General features: G+C 36.4%; 1 protein-coding gene across 1 annotated transcript in view; it reads left to right on the top strand.

The window, feature by feature from the left end:
• The first annotated feature begins 216 nt into the window (after window positions 1-216).
• The window catches only part of LOC129749367 (zinc finger protein 62-like), a 76,025-nt gene continuing 65,840 nt past the window's right edge, over window positions 217-10,401 (top strand). The window contains exon 1 of the mRNA XM_055744330.1: window positions 217-348. The gene's annotated coding sequence lies outside the window, so the exon portion shown is untranslated. The remainder of the gene's footprint in view (window positions 349-10,401) is intronic.

The raw sequence follows: 10,401 nt of genomic DNA, 5'->3' as shown, positions 1-10,401 counted from the left end.
TCATAAACGATTACAAATCTTTTCAAAAAGTGCTCTTTTTTCTGTCGAAAAGTAAAAAAAAGCTGCAAAAATGCTGCAGCGAATTTCTGTTTGCCTAACCTAAGTCTGCGTAGCAGATTCTCGGGAAAACTGAGTAGTTTTAGATCAAGCTCAGCCATACAAAAGGCTATGTCTGAGTATAATTGAGCCGGGCTCTGGGTATTTCAAAATAAGCGAGTAACATTTTAAGTTTGTTTATATTTCAAGTTTTGTTTATATTTCATATGCTAAACAAGTGAAATCTTAATAGTACATAGAGATTAACAAATAAGTAAAAACTGAATAGTAAACTGCTAGAAAGCTGAACAAGTAAGTAAAATGTTAAAAGTAACCTAACCTAAAACATTAAGGACCACGAAGAAATCTTAGCCAAGAAAAACACTATAATTCGGCATTCTTTATCTCAGGATCCACTGGACTAGACACTGGAAATTTAGTTTTTCTGAGTTTTTTTTTGGGTTTTGATGGCTAGAGAAATTTGCCCAACTCGCCTCCTCTTTCAATTTGTAGAATGAAGTTTTATTATTAAACTCGCTAACCCGGTGTGCTTTGCTGCTAGACCTTGCTACACTGCCGCTCATAGCAAGTCAGTCCCATTCCATGTAAACCTGATGAAAAACAAGGCTAGAAGAGCCTTTCTTGAACAACCTAGGGTTTTTTAAATCGTTAATTAATATTCACGAGGAATCTTCCAAGTCTATATGGTCAAAATGGTGCGTAGGATCATTCTAAATATGTTTATCGATACGAGGGTAATTATATGGAAATGAGCGCTGATGTGGTCTAGTCACTAGTGGATAGGCTGGCGCGAGTCTGGTAGCCCACGCGTACTGGATTCGATTCCCGATATCGGCAAGAATAACTTTTGGGTTCGAATCCCATAAGTTGCCGATAGGTGAGATGTGTTTCATTGTATAAATAATCATATATTTCAGAGGGAATGGATCTGGGGTTAATCTGAAGACTATAGCAAGCGGAGTGGATTGCCAACCATTAGTAGGTCTCTGAAGGTTGGACGACTTCCCTCGACGAACCATCGGCCGTGGAAGCCCTAGAAGAAATTTGAAGGCCAAGCCACACAGACATAGGCTGGACCTTGCTACCGATGGGGGAACCATTACGAGGGTAATTTCATAGAAAAATAGCTCGCAATTGTTTAAACAACCTAGCTGGAGTATGAATTTCGTCTAAATTTTTTTATACACCCTTTGCTTTGTACTGTATGTCTCACATGTGTGAGTGAAATGGAGATAAAATTTCCCCTATTTTTTGACTAAGACTGATGTCATATTCAGGCGACTGATCCATGGAAAAAGCGCAGACCTGTCATACATGAGTGTGCAAGCTGGTTATCCAATAGAGATCACCCACCAAGATATTCTAGGCCAGTGGATGACGGTCAGCCTCACTTAGCTGACAGTAGCGTCTTTACTGAGGCAGATTCTCAAGCCATCTCAGAGAGAATGTATGATATACCCATACATCCATTCGTGCGCCACACATCTCCCTTTCTCTCAGAAGAAAAAAAAATTATTACAACAAGTTTGAAAAAAAAAAAAACCTATTGTACACACATAAATACGTTTTATTTTTCATGCTCTGACCAGCACGTTTGAAATTATGATTGATTCTATCTTAAACAACCAAATGGCTCCGCATATCAAGCAGTTTGATTTAGAATCGCCAATGCTCTTCCCATTCACAACAGAACAGAACAGTACGTAATGAGGACTTCAACGGATGGTTCTCTAAATCTTCAGTTAATACGTACAAGAAGTACATACATATGTGTGAAGTGAACCGCAGTGTAAAGCGTCGGATAACTGTCACTCTGTATTGACCGTTACCGTTTCATATGACACCTTTGAAAATCAATCTTTGATTTCAAGCACTTTTTAGAAGAAACAAATGGCTAATAAAGACAAAATTAACGATTTTGATTTCTATTCCATAGAAAATCATAGTAATATTCATAACTATTTTTGTTTGTAGTAGGAATGCCGTGTACATATACGGAGCTGCCAAATGAGGTTAAGCGCAATGGCCTACCTGTTATATTTCAAAGTACTATGACCCCGAAGCGCTAATCTAAAATTAGCATTAATTTGTCGCGAATAAGTTAGGTTTTCGTGTGAGAATCAGTATTAATTTCACTACTGCATCGTAAGTAAAACGACTTGTTGTTATCTGTACCATTTTTTAATAATCGACATTGCATTTAGGCGAGCCTAGCAGAAGGCAAACTGTGCCACATTGTTTGGCAGAAAGCTAAGGAAGAAACCTTATAAAACCCGTGATTTTATAGATTCGGAAGTCGATCTAAACCGTAAGTCAATATAAAATATAACCTTTGTCAGATCACCTTTTCTTTATAAAGAACTTTATATTATGCATGCAGAAAAAATCCAAAATATGAGCGCTAATAATCATACACGGAAAAAAATTGCATGGGATTTTCTAATACAGAGTCATGATAATTTTACTATATCCATCATTTAGTATTTTCGACCATGATTTAGTATTTTTTACCAAAAATCTGGACGATAATACTACGACATAGTATTTTTACTATGCTTACTTTGACAGCTCATAGTAATTTCCTCGTGGCTTAATTACCATGCGCATGATATTCGGATATTACACAATTCGTGTTCTTGAAATTACTATGCCCATGGTAATGTTGAAACACCGTCATTTGTGTTGTCCAAAATACTATGCTCATTATAATTCATAGAACTTTGTGCTTCGGTCGAGTGTTTTTTTTTCGGGTCAGCCGGTCGGGATTTCGGAAAGTGAACAAAATTGCGCGGGTACGTCGTAAGGTGGATTGGAATCAGTCTATTTGTCGGATCGGGAAACGCATTCCCTCAGGTGAGTAAATTTTAAATTAAATTTTTTTGTTACTTCTGATTTACTGCTTATGGAATATGCTAACAGATTTTTTTCTATTTTCTTGAATCAAATGTTTTTTCCTATCTTTCTTTTAATGTTTAGCTGTTCCATTCGTTGCAACCCGAATTCCCCGGCCGTGGGGATCTCCCTCCCAACCAGCCGCTGAAGATTAACGGAAGGATAGCAATTTCCGGGCCCACTTTCTGGATCATTGGTCTCAAGATGACTGCCAACATCCATATCGATTCCAGCGTAAGTACAACAATTAGTAAATTTAATCTGCTCATTAAGTGATTTTTTTTAATTTTTTTCAGCGCCTAACAATGAATCATCGAAGTTACTATGGGGCCTTTGTATCGTGCTGTGATAGTTGTTACGAAAAAATAAAAATGTAATTTGTTTGAAAATAAATTATTTCCAGATCACGAAAAAATAGCAAAGAGTGTTATTCCAATCGCGCTGCAATATAGTTATACCATGACGCATGGTAATTTTGTTGTCGAATCAAGCAACATGTACTTATTTATATCATAACACGTACTAGTTTTATTATGAAACATTTCAATTTTACCATGCATGATGTAAAAAATACTCATGATTTCATTGACAATTTTACTATGCACGTAGTTGAAAATATTATGCGCATCCAAAATCAACACAAAGTAAAATTACTATGCGCATGGTAATATCAAGAACAAAACATTATTGACTCAAAAATATGGTTGCGTGTTGTTCATTTAAACCACGGATTTAGTAATTTTACTATGTTTTTCTTTTGAGTGTAGCAGCTTTGCCTACTAGCGACACGTCGCATCCGTCGCGACGTTGAAAATAATAACGACGCATAGCAAGTTTCCTAGGAGACTTGAAGCATGCGATTGATGGCCTAAGGAAAATAACATAAACAATGTTCGAGTACTACATTGAAATCGCCTACTGGACTGAAAAAAGAAAAACAAACTTGCGAATGACAGGAATCCCGCTAGTAAAAAAGCGTCGCTAGTCCTACTGTCGCTATTCGGTTTGGTGCTATACACATAATATATTTAGGCGAGCCTACACTCAAAAGAAAAACATAGTAAAATTACTAAATCCGTGGTTTAAATGAACAACACGCAACCATATTTTTGAGTCAATAATGTTTTGTTCTTGATATTACCATGCGCATAGTAATTTTACTTTGTGTTGATTTTGGATGCGCATAATATTTTCAACTACGTGCATAGTAAAATTGTCAATGAAATCATGAGTATTTTTTACATCATGCATGGTAAAATTGAAATGTTTCATAATAGTCCTATTTGCCGCTGGTAGTGTTCGTGATATTATGCTGGTTGTTTCACCAACACTTTTAAGTTTTGGGACAATCAACCTCAAAAACGACCATGTGCGTCGGCCGGCTGCCCGTTTTTTGTACCGTGAGTTTTTGAGGTTAATTGTCCCGTCTCATCTGTACACGCTCAGCAAGTGTGCGTAAGAAATGTCAAAAACAACTCTATAAAACTAGTACGTGTTATGATATAAATAAGTACATGTTGCTTGATTCGACAACAAAATTACCATGCGTCATGGTATAACTATATTGCAGCGCGATTGGAATAACACTCTTTGCTATTTTTTCGTGATCTGGAAATAATTTATTTTCAAACAAATTACATTTTTATTTTTTCGTAACAACTATCACAGCACGATACAAAGGCCCCATAGTAACTTCGATGATTCATTGTTAGGCGCTGAAAAAAATTAAAAAAAATCACTTAATGAGCAGATTAAATTTACTAATTGTTGTACTTACGCTGGAATCGATATGGATGTTGGCAGTCATCTTGAGACCAATGATCCAGAAAGTGGGCCCGGAAATTGCTATCCTTCCGTTAATCTTCAGCGGCTGGTTGGGAGGGAGATCCCCACGGCCGGGGAATTCGGGTTGCAACGAATGGAACAGCTAAACATTAAAAGAAAGATAGGAAAAAACATTTGATTCAAGAAAATAGAAAAAAATCTGTTAGCATATTCCATAAGCAGTAAATCAGAAGTAACAAAAAAATTTAATTTAAAATTTACTCACCTGAGGGAATGCGTTTCCCGATCCGACAAATAGACTGATTCCAATCCACCTTACGACGTACCCGCGCAATTTTGTTCACTTTCCGAAATCCCGACCGGCTGACCCGAAAAAAAAACACTCGACCGAAGCACAAAGTTCTATGAATTATAATGAGCATAGTATTTTGGACAACACAAATGACGGTGTTTCAACATTACCATGGGCATAGTAATTTCAAGAACACGAATTGTGTAATATTCGAATATCATGCGCATGGTAATTAAGCCACGAGGAAATTACTATGAGCTGTCAAAGTAAGCATAGTAAAAATACTATGTCGTAGTATTATCGTCCAGATTTTTGGTAAAAAATACTAAATCATGGTCGAAAATACTAAATGATGGATATAGTAAAATTATCATGACTCTGTATTAGAAAATCCCATGCAATTTTTTTCCGTGTAGTAGAAGGCCAAGTGAGCCAAATTGTTCGGCAAAATCCAAGGAAGAAAACCATTTGTTGTAAGTTGTGAATTTATTTAAACTTTCCTCTAACTAATAAATTCCATGTTTTTAGTTTGAGCTGCTACTGCTACAATCGAAGTTGCTTCAAAAGCGGTTTTTTATTTCCTCGTCCGAACACGACCGTTGTCCGTTCTAAGAATCTTCAGTTTCTTTCCAGTTTGCCTCTCGGACATCGAATGGAAAGTTTTGAAAGCCTTGAGTACCTCGTCTTGGGATTTCGTTCGAAGAAAATAGATGGATATTCGGCGTGATTTGTCATCCACGAAAGTAACGTAGTATCTGCTGCCTCCTATGGACGTTACTTCCATAGGACCACAGACATCTGAATGAACGACTTCAAGAAGATCGCCTGCTCTTGAACCTTGGTTTGGAAATTGGGGTCTGCTATGTTTTCCCATTGCGCAGACTGCACAATCGCACCAGTTCTTGTTGGACAAGTTAACACCTATTGCCAAGCCATCGGATAGTTTCTCAACTGCAGTTTTGTGTAGATGTCCCATGCGACGATGCCATATGTCCAAGCTTGATGTGGTGGTGGACACTAGAGCACTGAACGTTTTTTCATGTTGTTCCAACTTGAAAAGTTCATTGGCGCGCGTTCCAGTAGCTGCAACCTGACCGTCGCGGTTCAAAACCTTACTACCAGCATCGTTGAAAACCACCGTGTAGCCCTTGCTGACAATCTTGTTGATCGAAAGAAGGTTTACCGTTAACTGCGGGATATACTGCACATCGTTGACGGGAATAGCATCTTCTTGACATCGAGGTTGCAACAAAGCAGTACCAGAGCCTTCGATCTGCATCGTTGCCTTATTCGCTGCTGTAACCGATCCTGAGGCGGGCTTGATGTTTTTGAGTAAATTTTTGTTTCGGGTCATATGAACTGTTGCACCCGAATCAAAAAACCATTCGCTGTCACTGTCGCTTGAGGATGTGAATGTCGACAATACAGTGCAAAATGCTTCAGCCTACTTGTTGCTTCTGCATTCCTTGGCGATATGACCATGTTGGCCACACTTCCTGCATTTTGGTCCTCTTGATGATGAATTTGTCAACACGCAGCGAAAAGATTTTTTAATTCAAAGGAAAGTGCAACGAAAACAAAGCAAAATTTCCTTTGATTTTGGGATAAATAAAAAATTTTTAATTTCAAATGCATTTTCGTTTGTTTCAAAGAATTTTTCTTTTGAAAAATCTTTGATTCAAAATATTGATACTTTGAAACAAAAAACAGTTTCTTTTGATTCAAAGTTGCTTTCTTTAGCCACAAGGTAATTTAATTTAGATTTAAAAGCATTTATTCATTGAACCATTTTCAATTTATTCCAATCGGAAGCATTATTTTCTGTTTGTTTTGAAATTCCTATTAGAAATTTCAATTAATAAAAAGAAAGGATTCCAAATTTAAAATTTATTTTTATCTATATATATAAAAATGAATTTCTGTCTGTCTGTCTGTCTGTCTGTCTGTCTGTCTGTCTGTCTGTCTGTCTGTTCCCTATAGACTCGGAAACTACTTAACCGATTTGCGTGAAACTTGGCAGGTGGGGGTATGTGAGGCAGGGGAAGGTTCCTATTATGGTTTGAGACCCCTCCCTTTATCAGGAAGGGAGGGAGGGGCCTCCCAAACAATAGTCATTTTTTTTGTATTACTCGAAAACCCATCAAGCAAATGGTATCAAATTCGGCATGAGGTGGTATTTGGTAACGAGGAATATTTCTATGAATATTAGGTACCCCTCCCTCCTCTCAGTGGGGTGATATGAAGGGGGGAGGGGGGCTACTTTACAATTTTTCATATAACTCGAAAACTAATCAAGATATTGGAATCAAATTTGGCGCGGGAGGGTATTTGGATACGAAAAATATTTCAATGATTATTTGAGACCCCTCCCTCTTTCCAGTAGAAAGGGGGAGGGGGCCTCTTTCATATTTTTTTACATAACTCAAAAACTAATAAAGCTAATGGAACCAAATTTGGCATGGGAGAATATTTGGATACGAAAAATATTTCTATGATTTTTTGAGACCCATCCCTCTTTTCAGTAGGGAGATATAAAGGGGGGAGGGGGCTTCTTTTATAATTTTTAACATAACTCAAAAACTTACTAAGCTAATGGAACCAAATTTGGAATGAGGAGGTATTTGGGAACGTGACATGTTATAATGTTTGTTTAAGACCTCTTCCTTTTTACAGCGAGGAAAGAGGGAGGGGAGTTTCATACAATTTTTACTGCATCTCTCAAGAACTACAACAGCAAATGGAACCAAATTCGGCATGGAACGATATTTGGGTACGAGAAATGCTTCTATGAATATTTGGTATCCCTCGCTCCTTCAAAGAGGTGGATGAAAAGGGGGAGGAGAGGTCTCCCTTAAAATTTTCAGTATAACTGGAGAGTTGATCGAGCAAATTGAGGGTATTTGAATACGAGAAATGTTTCTATCATAAATTGAAGCCTCACTTTTTTTCAGTGGAAAGATATAAAGGGGGAAAGGGGGGCTTCCATTCAATTTTTTTTGCATAGCTCGAGAATGAATCGAGCTAATGAAACCAAATTTGGCATCAAAATGTACACTGCCGGCCAAAAGTTTGGGATCACCCACTAAAAAACATGCAAATTTTGAACGTTCATATCTCAGCCGTCTTAGGACATATTGCAAATCTTCTGATCTCATTTGAAAGATAATGAGCAATAGCTATCTCGGAGGTATTTTGCCCAAATATAATGTTTTAGTTTTGAACTTAAAACTTAACCTAAAGTTATAACATTTTCAAAAAACCGCACTCAATATTCAAAGCCGATCATCTCGGGATAGGGTGGACCAAACCTCAAAATTTGATTGGCATTAGAATTCCTGTTCTTTACTTCTCAAAACACAATCAAAAAATTTCAAGAAAAAATTCAAGAATGTATTTTTAATTAATAAAATAGACACTTGAGTTATCGTCCAAAAGTTTGGGATCACCTCTTTGTATGGTGAGTTTGGGATCATTCTTATAAAAACATGCAAATTTATTTTATTCATATCTTTCTCATCTAACATTGTATTGCAGATCTGAAGGGTTCATTTGGAAGCTTAGGAATTGTTGTTTTTTAATAAATTCATTCAAAAATAATATTTTAAGGTGAGAACTATAAAAAAAAATCTGGGAACTTTCAAAAAAACAATCAATTTCAGGTGATTTTTTTATGGTTATCACTTCAAAATATAATTTTTGAATGAATTTATTAAAAAACAACAATTCCTAAGCTTCCAAATGAACCCTTCAGATCTGCAATACGATGTTAGATGAGAAAGATATGAATAAAATAAATTTGCATGTTTTTATAAGAATGATCCCAAACTCACCATACAAAGAGGTGATCCCAAACTTTTGGACGATAACTCAAGTGTCTATTTTATTAATTAAAAATACATTCTTGAATTTTTTCTCAAAATTTTTTGATTGTGTTTTGAGAAGTAAAGAACAGGAATTCTAATGCCACTCAAATTTTGAGACTTGGTCCACCCTATCCCGAGATGATCGGCTTTGAATATTGAGTGCGGTTTTTTGAAAATGTTATAACTTTAGGTTAAGTTTTAAGTTCAAAACTAAAACATTATATTTGGGCAAAACACCTCCGAGATAGCTATTGCTCATTATCTTTCAAATGAGATCAGAAGATTTGCAATATGTCCTAAGACGGCTGAGATATGAACGATCAAAATTTGCATGTTTTTTAGTGGGTGATCCCAAACTTTTGGCCGGCAGTGTATATGAGTACGAAAAATACTTTTTCTATGTGAAACAATTCCTTTCTTGCAGTAGGATGATGGAATTGGGTATATAGGAAGGGAAGAGGAAGCTTACATTTAGCATTTTTTTTAACAACAAAATGGACAAAACTTAACATGGAAAATCATTTTGGTATGATTCTATGGTTATCTGACACATCATCCTCCTTTCAGTGAGTAGGTACATAGGAGGAGGAAGGTGAGCCCAATATAATTTTGTTAACATAAGTTCTCAATTTATGCTAACGAAGCCAACAAATGGAGACAAATATGGCATGGAAAGGTACTTGATTACGAGATATGTTTCTACGATTGTTATAGAACTTTACGCTTTACAGTGTAGAGAGGGGAAGAAAGGAGGAGGTTCCATATACATTTTGTTGTAAGGCTTAATAACTTATCAACCAATGGAACTATATTTTATTTAAGAAGATTTTTGGGAACGAAAAAAATGGGTATGATTATTAAAGATCACGACCTCCATTCAGCAGGGGGTGAAAGGAAGGACAGGGGAGGGGGCTCTCTTATCAGTTTTTAGCATTAATCCAGAACGTATCAAGTTAAAAAAACCATATTAGGTATATAAGCTAGATTGTTTGCGTACCATTAATTTGAGACCCTTCAGACAGATTTAAATAATCAGATCATTGACACAAATTTATAGAGCAAGATTCAGAATATGTATTAGTTTAAGTTATCTTTGTGTTGCAATTTGAAACCCCAGCTGCAGCTCTCATTTTATTTATAGTGGTTGCGGTTATGTTATAATTTGCATGATTTAAAATAATGCCAAAAAAAAACAATAAAAATTTGAGTTATTTTTGAAAATATCATTTGATTTTGAAAGGTGTAGCAAAGCACACCGGGTCAGCTAGTTCACAAATAAATGAAACACTGGGTCACACACTGGTTTACTTTAATCGAATCATCCGGTTTAAATTTTCGTGGACCTGATCGCTGGATTGGAGCGGTGTCACCTCGGTTGAGGCATCCAGGGACTTGGAAAACCATCTATCGGCCGTGGTCCTGTAAAATTTCAAGCACTTATTGAAAATGTTCAATATTCTATCTTTAATTAACATAAACTTACCATACTTTATCCTGAATCCTCCTAACTAA

This window comes from Uranotaenia lowii, chromosome 2 (genome assembly GCF_029784155.1).
Source record: "Uranotaenia lowii strain MFRU-FL chromosome 2, ASM2978415v1, whole genome shotgun sequence".
Taxonomy (NCBI): Eukaryota; Metazoa; Arthropoda; class Insecta; order Diptera; family Culicidae; genus Uranotaenia; species Uranotaenia lowii.
This window is presented reverse-complemented; position numbering and strand designations above follow the sequence as displayed.